This window comes from Pongo pygmaeus, chromosome 7, assembly GCF_028885625.2.
Source record: "Pongo pygmaeus isolate AG05252 chromosome 7, NHGRI_mPonPyg2-v2.0_pri, whole genome shotgun sequence".
Classification (NCBI taxonomy): Eukaryota; Metazoa; Chordata; class Mammalia; order Primates; family Hominidae; genus Pongo; species Pongo pygmaeus.
In genome coordinates, this window is record NC_072380.2 from 44013441 (window position 1) to 44026501 (window position 13061).

The 13061-nt window shown below is 36.8% G+C and overlaps 1 pseudogene; it reads left to right on the forward strand.

Moving 5' to 3' along the window:
• The window catches only part of LOC129042064 (POTE ankyrin domain family member A-like), a 48590-nt pseudogene that overhangs the window by 12576 nt on the left and 22953 nt on the right, over positions 1–13061 (forward strand).

Consider the following 13061-nt stretch of genomic DNA (forward strand, 5'->3'; position numbering starts at 1 on the left):
AAATCAGAGCAGAACTGAAAGAAATAGAGACACAAAAAACCTTTCAAAAAATCGATGAATCCAGGAGCTGGTTTTTTGAAAAGATCAACAAAATTGATAGACTGCTAGCAAGAATAATAAAGAAGAAAAGAGAGAAGAATCAAATAGACACAATAAACAATGACAAAGGGGATATCACCACCAATCCCACAGAAATACAAACTACCATCAGAGAATACTATAAACACCGCTATGCAAACAAACTAGAAAATCTAGAAGAAATGGATAAATTCCTCCACACATACACCCTCCCAAGACTAAACCAGGAAGAAGGTGAATCTCTGAATAGACCAATAACAGGCTGTGAAATTGAGGCAATAATTAATAGCTTACCAACCAAAAAAATTCCAGGACCAGATGGATTCACACCTGAATTCTACCAGAAGTACAAGGAGGAGCTGGTATCATTCCTTCTGAAACTATTCCAATCAATAGAAAAAGAGGGAATCCTCCCTAACTCATTTTATGAGACCAGCATCATCCTGATACCAAAGCCTGGTAGAGACACAACAAAAAAAGATAATTTTAGACCAATATCCCTGATGAACATCCATACAGAAATCCTCAATAAAATTCCGGCAAACAGAATCCAGCAGCACAGCAAAAAGCTTATCCACCATGATCAAGTCGCTTCATCCCTGGGATGCAAGGCTGGTTCAACATACACAAATGAATAAACGTAATCCAGCATATAAACAGAACCAAAGACAAAAACCACATGATTATCTCAATAGATGCAGAAAAGGCCTTTGACAAAATTCAACAACCCGTCATGCTAAAAACTCTCAATAAATTAGGTATTGATGGGATGTATCTCAAAATAATAAGAGCTATCTATGACAAACCCACAGCCAATATCATACTGAACGGGCAAAAACTGGAAGCATTCCCTTTGAAAACTGGCACAAGACAGGGGTGCCCTCTCTCACCACTCCTTTTCAACATAGTGTTGGAAGTTCTGGCCAGGGCAATTAGGCAGGAGAAGGAAATAAAGTGTATTCAATTAGGAAAAGAGGAAGTCAGATTGTCCCTGTTTGCAGATGACATGATTGTATATCTAAAAACCCCATCATCTCAGCCCAAAATCTCCTTAAGCTGATAAGCAACTTCAGCCAAGTCTCAGGATACAAAATCAATGTATAAAAATCACAAGCATTCTTATACACCAATAACAGACAAACAGAGAGCCAAATCATGAGTGAACTCCCATTCACAATTGCTTCAAAGAGAATAAAATACCTAGGAATCCAACTTACAATGGACATGAAGGACCTCTTCAAACACTGCTCAATGAAATAAAAGAGGATACAAAAAATGGAAGAGCATTCCATGCTCATGGGTGGGAAGAATCAATATCGTGAAATTGGCCATACTGCCCAAGGTAATTTATAGATTCAATGCCATCCCCATCAAGCTACCAATGACTTTGTTCACAGAATTGGAAAAAACTACTTTAAAGTTCATATGGAACCAAAAAAGAGCCTGCTTCACCAAGTCAATCCTAAGCCAAAAGAACAAAGCTAGAGGCATCACACTACCTGACTTCAAACTATACTACAAGGCTACAGTAACCGAAACAACATGGTACTGGTACCAAAACAGAGATATAGGTCAATGGAACAGAACAGAGCCCTCAGAAATTATGCTGCATATCTAAAGTATCTGATCTTTGACAAACCTGAGAAAAACAAGCAATGGGGAAAGGATTCCCTATTTAATAAATGGTGCTGGGAAAACTGGCTAGCCATATGTAGAAAGCTGAAACTGGATCCATTCCTTACACCTTATACAAAAATTAATTCAAGATGGATTAAAGACTTAAATATTAGACCTAAAAGCATAAAAACCCTAGAAGAAAACCTAGGCATTACCATTCAGGACATAGGCATGGGCAAGGACTTCATGTCTAAAACACCAAAAGCAATGGCAACAAAAGCCAAAATTGACAAATGGGATCTGATTAAACTAAAGAGCTTCTGCACAGCAAAAGAAACTACCGTCAGAGTGAACAGGCAACCTACAAAGTGGGAGAAAATTTTTGCAACCTACTCATGTGACAGAGGGCTAATATCCAGAATCTACAATGAACTCAAACAAATTTACAAGAAAAAAACAAACAACCCCATCAAAAAGTGGGCGAAGGACATGAACAGACATTTCTCAAAAGAAGACATTTATGCAGCCAAAAGACACATGAAAAAATGCTCATCATCACTGGCCATCAGAGAAATGCAAATCAAAACTACAATGAGATACCATTTCACACCAGTTAGAATGGCAATCGTTAAAAAGTCAGGAAACAACAGGTGTTGGAGAGGATGTGGAGAAATAGGAACACTTTTACACTGTTGATGGGACTGTAAACTAGTTCAACCATTGTGGAAGTCAGTGTGGCGATTACTCAGGGATCTAGAACTAGAAATACCATTTGACCCAGCCATCCCATTACTGGGTATATACCCAAAGGATTTTAAATCATGCTGCTATAAAGACACATGCACACCTATGTTTATTGCAGCACTATTCACGATAGCAAAGACTTGGAACCAACCCAAATGTCCAACAATGATAGACTGGATTAAGAAAATGTGGCACATATACACCATGGAATACTATGCAGCCATAAAAAATGATGAGTTCATGTCCTTTGTAGGGACATGGATGAAATTGGAAATCATCATTCTCAGTAAACTATCACAAGAACAAAAAACGAAACACAGCATATTCTCACTCATAGGTGGGAATTGAACAATGAGAACCCATGGACACAGGAAGGGGAACATCACACTCTGGGGACTGTTGTGGGGTGGGGGGCGGGAGGAGGGATAGCATTAGGAGATATACCTAATGCTAAATGACGAGTTACTGGGTGCAGCACACCAGCATGGCATATGTATACATGTGTAACTAACCTGCACATTGTGCACATGTACCCTAAAACTTAAAGTATAAGAATAATAAAATTAAAAAAAAAGAATGCTTGTGATTTTTGCACATTGATTTTGTATCCTGAGATTTTGCTGAAGTTGCTTATCAGCTTAAGGAGATTTTGGGCTGGAACGATGGGGTTTTCTAGACATAAGAATCATGTCATCTGCAAACAGGGACAATTTGACTTCCTCTTCCTAATTGAATGCCCTTTATTTCTTTCTCCTGCACTTTCTATTATGTCAAGCTAATGCAATTTAATTTACTGAGTCACAGTGCACTCGATTTATGAGTATTTCACCTTTTTTTCTCTTTAATTAGAAGCTTATTGAGAAGTTTGTGGAATATATGCATAAGTGTATTGGATAATTAAAGTTTTGATATTCTGATATTTTTGGAAATACTTGAAGAATTTAACATTTGGTAAGTATTTTTCATGTGAGTATTAAAATAGTAATTTTACTTATTATATTTTTATACATAGAATTTTTCAATTACTTTCTGACTACAAAGACAAACAGATATGAAAAAGCAGTTATCTCAACAGCAATCCAGGTAAGACTTCTGACAGTGAATTACTTTAGGTCAGTAGTTCCCACCCTTTTTGGCACCAGGGACCGGTTTTGTGGAAGACAATTTTTCCATGGACTGGAGGAAGGAGGGGATGGTCTTGGGATGATTCCAGCACGTTACATTTATTGTGCTACTGTATATTATTATATTGTAATATGTGATAAAATAATGATACAACTCTCCATAATGTAGAATTAGTGAGATCCCTGAACTTGTTTTCCTGTCACTGGATGGTCTCATCTTGAGGCAATGGGAGAAAGTGACAGATCATCAGACATTGGATTCTCATAAGAAGCACACAACCTAGATCCCTAGCATGTGCAGTTTACAGCAGGGTTCATGCTCCAATGAGTATCTAATTCTACCACTGATCTGACAGGAGGTGGAGCTCAAGTGGGAATAGGAGAAATGGGGTGTGGCTGTACATACAGATAAAGCTTTGCTGGCTTACCTGCCACTCACCTCTTGCTCTGTGGCCTGGTTCCTAACAGGCCATGGGCTGACACCAGTCTGTGGCCCAGGAGTTGTGGACCCCTGCTCTAGGTGGTCCTACCATAGATAAGAAAGTAAAAGTAAGGAAGTTTTTATCACAAAAATAAAACAGTTTGAAAAATCACTGTGTATAAATTGCATGTATATATTTAAATTTTTTTTGAGAGTAGGTTCGATCTCAGAACTATTTAAAAATTTCATTTTAGGTGATTTATAATTTCAAATATGTGAAAAATTTAATTATGGTCTCTAAAATCTTATATAATATTTTTATATAAATAAGAAAAACACAAGTTAGTATATGGTATATCTTTTTTACGTTCATATGATAACAAATTGGACTTGTTATAAAATTGAATCTTCTATGTAATTTTTTAAATAAATGGTTTGCTTTGAGCAAATGAATGTTAATTACAGTTGACCCTTGAACAGTGTAGGACTTAGGGGTACCAATCCTCCATGCAGCCAAAAATCTATGTATAACTTTTGACTTCCCTCACAACTTACCTACTAATAGCCTACTGTTGACCAGAAGCCTTATTGGTAACACAGTCAGTTAAGATGATATTTGGTGTGTTATAAGTATTATATATTGTATTTGTACAATCAAGCGGAGAAAAGAAACTGTCAGGAAGAAAAAATATATTTAATATCAAGTGGAAGTGGATCATCATAAATGTCTTCATCCTTAATCTTCAAGTTGAATAGGCTGAAGAGGAGAAAGAGGGAGGTTGGGCTTGTTGTCTGAGGTGACAGAGGTAGAAGAAAATCTGCATATGAGTAGTAGATCCCTGCAGTTCAAGCCTGTGTTGGTCAAAGGTCAGCTATATTACACTGTGGTTTGTGTCACTAAAAAAGTAACTATCTTTAAAAGTGGTAACTCAGCAATACCTTTCTAATACCATAAGCAAATGAGAATGAGAACTGCAAGACTTAGTCAGTGTGCAGCAACACCAATGGGAAATTATTTTTTTAAAGATACCTACAGAGTGCAGACATCAGGAAAGCACTTCCTTGTTGAGAAGCACAGGTCATGTTACATATCGTTATACCAACAAGGTCTCACTATTATTGACTTCATTCCTCCTAATTTGAAATTGAAAGAGATGTATTTACTTTGTTGGAAGAAGATGTATTCTTCTACCTGCTGGTTAACTGTCATGATAACAGTAATTTTCTTAGAACAAGATGCTCTGCTACCATTGGCCAAAAGATTATCATAATATTCAAGTTGCTCAACTCTAGGCTCAGCAGATTATAATAAAAGTACAAAAATGTTTCACAACAACAAAATATGCTAGTATGCTACCTGGATGTGGACACCTAATGTAGGAGTTCGAGACCAACCTGGGCAAAAGAGCGAGACCCTGTTTCAGTGTATTTTGTATTCAGTGTGCGAAAATTTTGTTTAGAAATTTTTAAATGACTATTTTTAGTGCAGTTTCAGGTTCACAGCAAAATTGAGAGTAAGGTACAGAAATATTCATGTGCTCCCTCTCCTCAGACATATGCATAGCCTCTGCCATTACCAGTATCCCTCACCAGAGTGGTACAGCTGATACGATTGATGAACCAGAAATGACATGTCAAAATCATCCAAAGTATACAGTTTATATTAGTCTTCACTCTTGGTGTTTTACATTCTGTGGGTTTGGACAAAGGTATAAGGACTTGTATTTGTCATTATAGTATTTCACAAAGTATTTTCACTGCTCTAAAATTTCTTTGTGTTTCACCTATCTGCCCTTTCCTGTCCTCCTGTGCCCTTCCAAACCTTGGGCAACCACAGATCTATTTACTGTATCCACAGTTTTGCCTCTTCTAGAATGTCATATAGTTGAAATCATATAGTACGTAGCCTTCAGAGTGGTGTCTTTCACTTGGTAATATGCACTTTACAGTTCCTTTATGTCTTCTTGTGACTTGATAGCTCATTTCTGTTTAGCACTGAATAGCTCATTGTGTGACTGTACCAGAGGTTGTTCATTCACCTATTGCAGGATATCTTGGTGTCTTCAGAAATTGATTAAATTTTTACATCAACATTCATGAGGGAGTTTTCTTTTTTGTTATATTATTGTTTGGTTCAGGGTAATGCTAGCATTATAGAATGAGTTGTGTTGTATTTTTGGGGGGAGAGTTTATGTAAAATTGTATTACATTTTCCTAAAATGCTTGATAGAATTCACCAGCATAGCTATCTGGGCCTGGGGTTTTCTTGGTAGGAAGGTTTTACCTACAACTTTATTTTCTTTTGTAAATATAGGGTGATTCAAGTTATCCATTTCTTCTTGATTGAGCTTTGGCAATTTTTATTTTCCAAGGAATGTGTCCATTTAATCTAAGTTGTCATGTTTAGTTACATAAAGCTCACACTATTATCTTGCTATTCTTTTAGTATCTGTAGAATCTATAAAAATGTCACATTACTTATTTCTGAAATTGGTAATTTGTATGTTTTCTTCTTTATGATCAGGATGGCTACATCAAAGTTGATCACTTTCATTAACCACCTCAAAATGTTCAGTTTTACTGATTTTCTTTATGGTTTTTCTGTTTTATTGGTTTCATCTTTGATATCATTGTCTGTTTTGCCTCCTGTCACAAAATACTGTAGACTGGGTAGCTTATAAACAACAGAAACTGATTTTTTTTTTGAAATGGAGTCTTGCTGTGTCCACCAGGATGGAGTGCAGTGGTGGGATCTCAGCTCACTGCAACCTTCGCCTCCTGGGTTCAAGCAAATCTCCTGCCTCAGCCTCCTGAGTAGCTGGGACTACTGGTGCCTGCCACCACAGCTGGCTAATTTTTGTATTTTTGTAGGGATGGGGTTTCACCATGTTGGCCAGGATGGGCTCCATCTCTTGACCTCAGGTGATCCGTCTGCCTTGGCCTCCCAAAGTGCTGGGATTACAGGCATGAGCCACTGCACCTGGCCAGAAACTGATTTCTTACATTCCTGGAGGCTTCAAAGTCCAAGATCAAGGTGATGGCAGATTTGGTGTCTGGAGAGGGACCAATTCCTGGTTCCTAGGTCCCTTTTTTCCCCGTGTGCTTCATATGGCAGAAGGGGTGAATGAGCTCTCTGGGGTCTCTTATATAAGGGCACTGATCTCATTCATGAGGGCTTGAATTCCAAGAGCTAATTGCCTCCACAAAGCTGCAGTTTCTAATAACATCACCTCTGTGATTAAGTTTCAGCATATGAGTTTTGGGGGAACACAAATGTTCACATCATAGCAAATGATTATTATTTTCTCTTCTTCCTTTGGGTTTAATTTGCTCCCTTTTTTGTTGTTTCTTCTATTTTACTTTCTTAAGATAGAAGTCAAGGCTGTTGATTTGAGTGTCTTCTAATGTAGACATTCAGTGCTTTTTATTTAAGTATTGTTGAGGCTACATTCCACAAATTCTGACAAGTAGTATTTTCATTTTCATTCAGCTCAAAATAGTTTCTGATTTCTCTTTGCATCACCTCTTCAACCTAGGATCATTTAGATGTGAGTTACTTTGTTTTAAATTTTTGAGTATTTTGATGAGATATTTTGTTAGGGATTTCTAATTTGATTCCTTTATGGTCAGTGCATACTTTGTATGACTTAAATCCTTTTGACTTAATTCTTTTATGAAGATTTATTGTATGGCCTAGAATATGGTCTGTTTCGCTAAGTATTCCAAGGGTACTTGAGAAGCATAGTGTTCTTCAAGTCTACTCTCATCTTGCTGATTTTCTGCCTCCTTGTTCTAGCATGTATTGAGTAAGCGATATTGAAATCTCACGCTATACCTGTGAATTTGTCAATTTCTTCTGTTTGTGCCTCATGTATTTTGAAGCTGTTATGCTACTAGGTACATAAGCATTCAAGATTATGTGTTCTTTATTAATTTAACTTTTTTTCATTATGAAATGATTTTGTTGATAGCTAGTAATATTTTTTGCTGTGAAATCTGCTTTGGTATTAATATAGCCATTCCTGTTCAGCTTTCTTTTGTCGACTGTTTGCACAGGATATATTTTTTCATCCTTTTAGCCAATTCACATCTTTACATTTAAAGTGTGTTTCTTATAGGTAGCATGGAGTAGGATCTTGCTTTTTTATACAGTTTGACAATCTGCCTTTTAATTTGGGTTTTTAGACTGGTTTCATTTATAATGTAATTATTTATATATTAATAGTTAAGTTTATCAGTCATTATACTTTTTGATTTTCATTAGTCCCAGCTGTTCTTTGCTTTTTCTTCTTTCTCTGCTTTCTTTTCAGTTAGTTCTGTAATTTTTATGAATTTAGTTTTCTCTCTCTTCTTTTTGGCTTATTGGCTATAACTCTTTTATTGCTATCTTAGTGATTGCATTTCAATTTGTAATATATGATTTTAACTTACTGCAGTCCACCTTTGGCAATATTATACCATATCATAAATGGCATAAGAAAATTAGAATAGTATACTTTGATTTTTCTCTCGCTGAGCCAGATCCTTCCTGGATTTGTGTGAATATAGTTTTCATTGAGTTTAGAAAGTTTCCAGCTGTTTTCTCTTTATGTTTTGTCTTTCTCTCTCCCTTTTTGGAGACTTACATAATTATTGCTTAAAGTTTTCTCAGAGTTCTGTGATGTCTCAAATTTATGAATTTTCTCTTTCGTGATGTCTAGTCTTTATTCGCTTCCACCCAGTGCTGTTTTTCAGTCCTGACTATTTTTTTCTTTTTTTTCAACACTAAGTCTTGCTCTGTCATCCAGGCTGGAGTGCAGTGGCTCGATCACCATTCACTGCAACCCCCAGCTTCCAGGTTCAAGTGATTCTCCTGCCTCAGCTTCCAAAATACCTGGGATTACAGGTGCAAACCATTACACCCAGCTTATTTTTTTGTATTTATAGTGAAGACAGGTTTTTGCCATGTTGGCCAGGCTGGTCTTGAACTCCCGACCTCAATTATCCACCCACCTTAACCTCCCAAAGTGCTGGGATTACAGATGTGAGCCACTGTGCCTGGCCCAGCCCTGACATTTTAATTTGAATTCCTACAAGTGCTGTTTGCTTTCAGAAAATATCTTCCATGCTTCTACTTGAGATTTATTTGGGGACACAGGTGACTTACTTATAAACAACTTGATCTTTCTGGTCTTGCTTCATGATTTGATCAAACTTTCCACTCCTGAGGCAAGGTATTTTTGATAAGTCTATTCATTGCCCTGTGAAGTCTGAGTTTTTCCAGTATAGCTCACAGGAATGGACACTTCCTGGCACATTGTGAGCAACAGGCACTGTTTTTTCTAATTTTTTTAATGATTTTCCCCCGGTCTCAGGTAGATTTCTAGCACACATGTACTGTTCATTACTCTGCTAAATAAATACCCAAAAGGGTATTTTTGCAGGTCCTCAGTGTTCTTTTCCTGTACTGCTTTCTCCTTTCTAGTATTCTGTTTTGTAATTTTTGTCTGTTTTGGTTTTTTGAGACTCTCAGCTTCATTGTTCCAAGTCAGGGAATCTGGTGAACTCATCAGTTTTTTTCTTACTGTGTCATATCCTGGAAACTTTGTCAAGTCAGGGAGCTGGGGTGTTTGTAAGGCTTATTCATTTGTTTCCTGTTTTACATGGATCGTTGTCTTCATTACCTGAAGTTCAAGTTCTTGACAATTACTGCAGTATGTATTTTGTCTTTTTGTTTTTGGTTGTTTTAGGTAAGAAGGTAAATCAGTATCTGCTGCTCCATCGTGGCCAGAAGCAGACTGCAGCAGAGCTTCAGCCCATGCCGTAGACTGGCTAGAATGCCTTTCTATGCTCTTTACTTAACTGCTTCCTTCTCACCCTTCATTTCTCAGTGTAGCCATCTCTTCCTCAGGGAGATCTTTCTGATCCCAGTATAGATCAAATTCTATGTGATCACAGAACTGTTTTCTTGCAGCGTCTATCTGAATTTGTAATTTTCACATTTATTATATTTGTTCTTCACTACACTTAAAGCTAAACAAGAGAAGAGGCATTGTCTGTTTTATCTGCAGAGCTCAGTAGATGGTCTTCCACATGGTAGAAACTCAGTGCATATTTGTTTGGTGTATGGATGGGTAAAGGTTAAAATATACAGGCCTTTATATCCAAAAAGTACTCATGTATTTTATTTCCACCTTGTTTTCCCCCAATGCAGATTCTGTTAGCCTATCAAAAATCCAGGATGCTGTTCTTTCCAAAGAACTCTTACTAGAACTTAAAAATATCACTGTGAACAACTTACAGTAGAAGTTAAACAAACGGAAAATATGGTTCATGTACTACAAAAGGAGCTATATGAAGCAAAAGAAACACAGCTACAGATCGAGCATAAAAAGGTGAATGGGAAGAAGAATGCTGCAATTTGAGGTATGACATTCTAGTTGAAAGAAATATTTTTACTAAAGATATATGTAAGAATTGTTATTGCTAACATTCTGAGGATTAACGGGTAAAAACATCTTGCTCTTGTGAAATATTAAATTCTTGGAAATAATATAAGAAATTCTTAACAGTGAATTTTTCTACAAATAATTAATGGCATATTAATTCATGATTTTAATGGCTGCATAGAAGTCTGCTCTATAGAAACCTCATTATTTAACAAACTGAATTTGGGGTTTTAAATTATTTTGTATTAGAATTAATGCTGCAAGAAACACCTTTTATTGTTACTATTGTTATTATTGTCAGACATAGGGTTTTGCTCTGTCACTGAGGCTGGAGTGCAGTGTTGCAATCATAACTCACTGCAACTATGAACTTTTGGCCTAAAGGGATCCTCTCACTTCAATTTCCTAAGTGGCAAGGACTATAGGCACACACCCCCATGCCTGGCTAACTGTTTAAATTTTTCATGGAGACACGGTCTCACTCTGTTGCCCAGGATAATCTCCAACTCCTGGACTCAAACAGTCCTCCTGCCTTGGCCTCCTAAAGCATTGGGATTACAGGTGTGAGCCCTCTTACCCAGCCCAGAACATCTTCTATATAAATCGTTTTCTACATTTCTAATTATTTATTTTCAAGAAAGTCTTCAATATATAATTTTTTAATTAAAATATAGAAAAATTTTTAAAAAGGTCCTGCAATTTCTTGAATTTTAGCAATCAGACCTTGGTGATGACCTTGAGCAGTAGGATATAAATAACTCCCACGTGCTTAGCATATCAATAATGGAACACTGGTTAATACCTAGGTGCTGGGTTGATATGTACAGCAAAGCACCATGACCCACATTTACCTATGTAACAAACCTGCACATTCTTCACATGTACTCTGGAACTTAAAATTTTAAAAGAAAGAATATTTGTATTAATTTACAGTTCAACCAACAGAGCGTGAAATGGCCATTTGTCTCAACCCAGAATACACAGTTTTATTCTTTTTTTTTTACTCTCTTTAAATGTATTTTTATTTATTTCAATAGCTTTAGGGGCACAAGTGGGTTTTTGGTTACATGGATGAATTGTATAGTGGTGAAGTCTGGGATTTTAGTGTACCCATTACCCAATAGGTAGTTTTTAATCTCTCATCTCCCTTCTACCTGTCTTCCTTCTGAATCTCCAATGCCTTTATACCACTCTGTCTGCCTTTGCATACCCATAGAATAGCTCCTACTTAAAAGTGAGAACATGTGGTATTTGTTGTTCCATTCCTGAGTTACTTAGAATAATGGCCTCCAGCTCCATCCAATTTGCTGCAAAAAGCATCTTTTTTTTTTTTTTTTTTTTGTGGCTGAGTAGTATTCTGTGGTGTGTATATCTCATTTTTCTTTATTCCACTCATCAGTTGATGGACACTAGTTGATTCCATATCTTCGCATATTGTGAATTGTACTGCAATAAACATATGCATGCAGGTGTCTTTTTGAGATAATGATTTCTTTTCTTTTGGGTTGATACCCAGAAATGGGAATGCTGGGTTGAATGGTAGTATCTACTTTTAGTTCTTTGATAAATCTCCATACTGTTTGTTGTACTAATTTGCATTCCCACCAGCAGTGTATAACTGTTCCGTTTTCACCATATCCACACCAACATCTATTGTTTTTTTATTTTTAATAATGGCCATTATGGGCTGGCTTGGTAGCTCATGCCTGTAATCCCAGCACTTTGGGAGGCCGAGGAGGGCAGATCATCTGGGGTCAGGAGTTCGTGACCAGCCTGGCCAACATGGTGAAACCCCGTCACTACTTAAAAAAAAAAAATTAACTGGGCATGCTGGCGGGTTGGCAGGTGCTGGTAGTCCCAGCTACTTGGGAGGCTGAGGCTGAGGCAGGAGAATCGCTTGAGCTCACGAGGTGGAGATTGCTGTGAGCCGCGATTGTGCCATTGCACTCCAGCCTGGGTGACAAGTGCAAAACTCTGTCTTAATAATAATAGCCATTCTGGCTGCAGTGAGGTGATGTCTTGTTGTTTTGTTTTTCATTTTCCTGATGATTAGTGATATTTGGCATGTTTTTATATGCTTGTAAACCATTTGTACATCTTTTGAGAAATGTCTATTCAGGTAATGTACCCACTTCTTAATGGAATTATTTGTATTTTTCCTGCTGATTTGTTTGAGTTTCTTGGAGATTCTGGATATTAGTCCTTCATCACATTTATAATTTGCAAACATTTTCTCCCATTCTATATGTTTTTCATTAACTCTGGTGATTATTTCCTTTGCTGTGTAGAAGCTATTTAGTTTAATTAGATCTTATTTATTTTCCTTTTTGTTGCATTTGCTTTTGGGGTCTTCATCATACATTCTTTGCATAGGCCAATGTTTTCAAGTCTTAGATTTAGGCCTTTAATCCATCTTGAATTAATTTTTGTATATTGTGAGTGATAGGAATCCAGTTTCATTCTTCTATATGTGGCTATCCTATTTTCCCAGCACCATTTATTCAATAAGGTGTCCTTTCTCCAGTGTATGTTTTTGTATCCTTTTTCAGAGATCATTTGGTTGTAAGTGGCTTTATTTCTGGGTTTTCTATTGTGTTCCATTAATCTGTGTATCTACTTCTATACCAGTATTATGCTGTTTTTCTTACC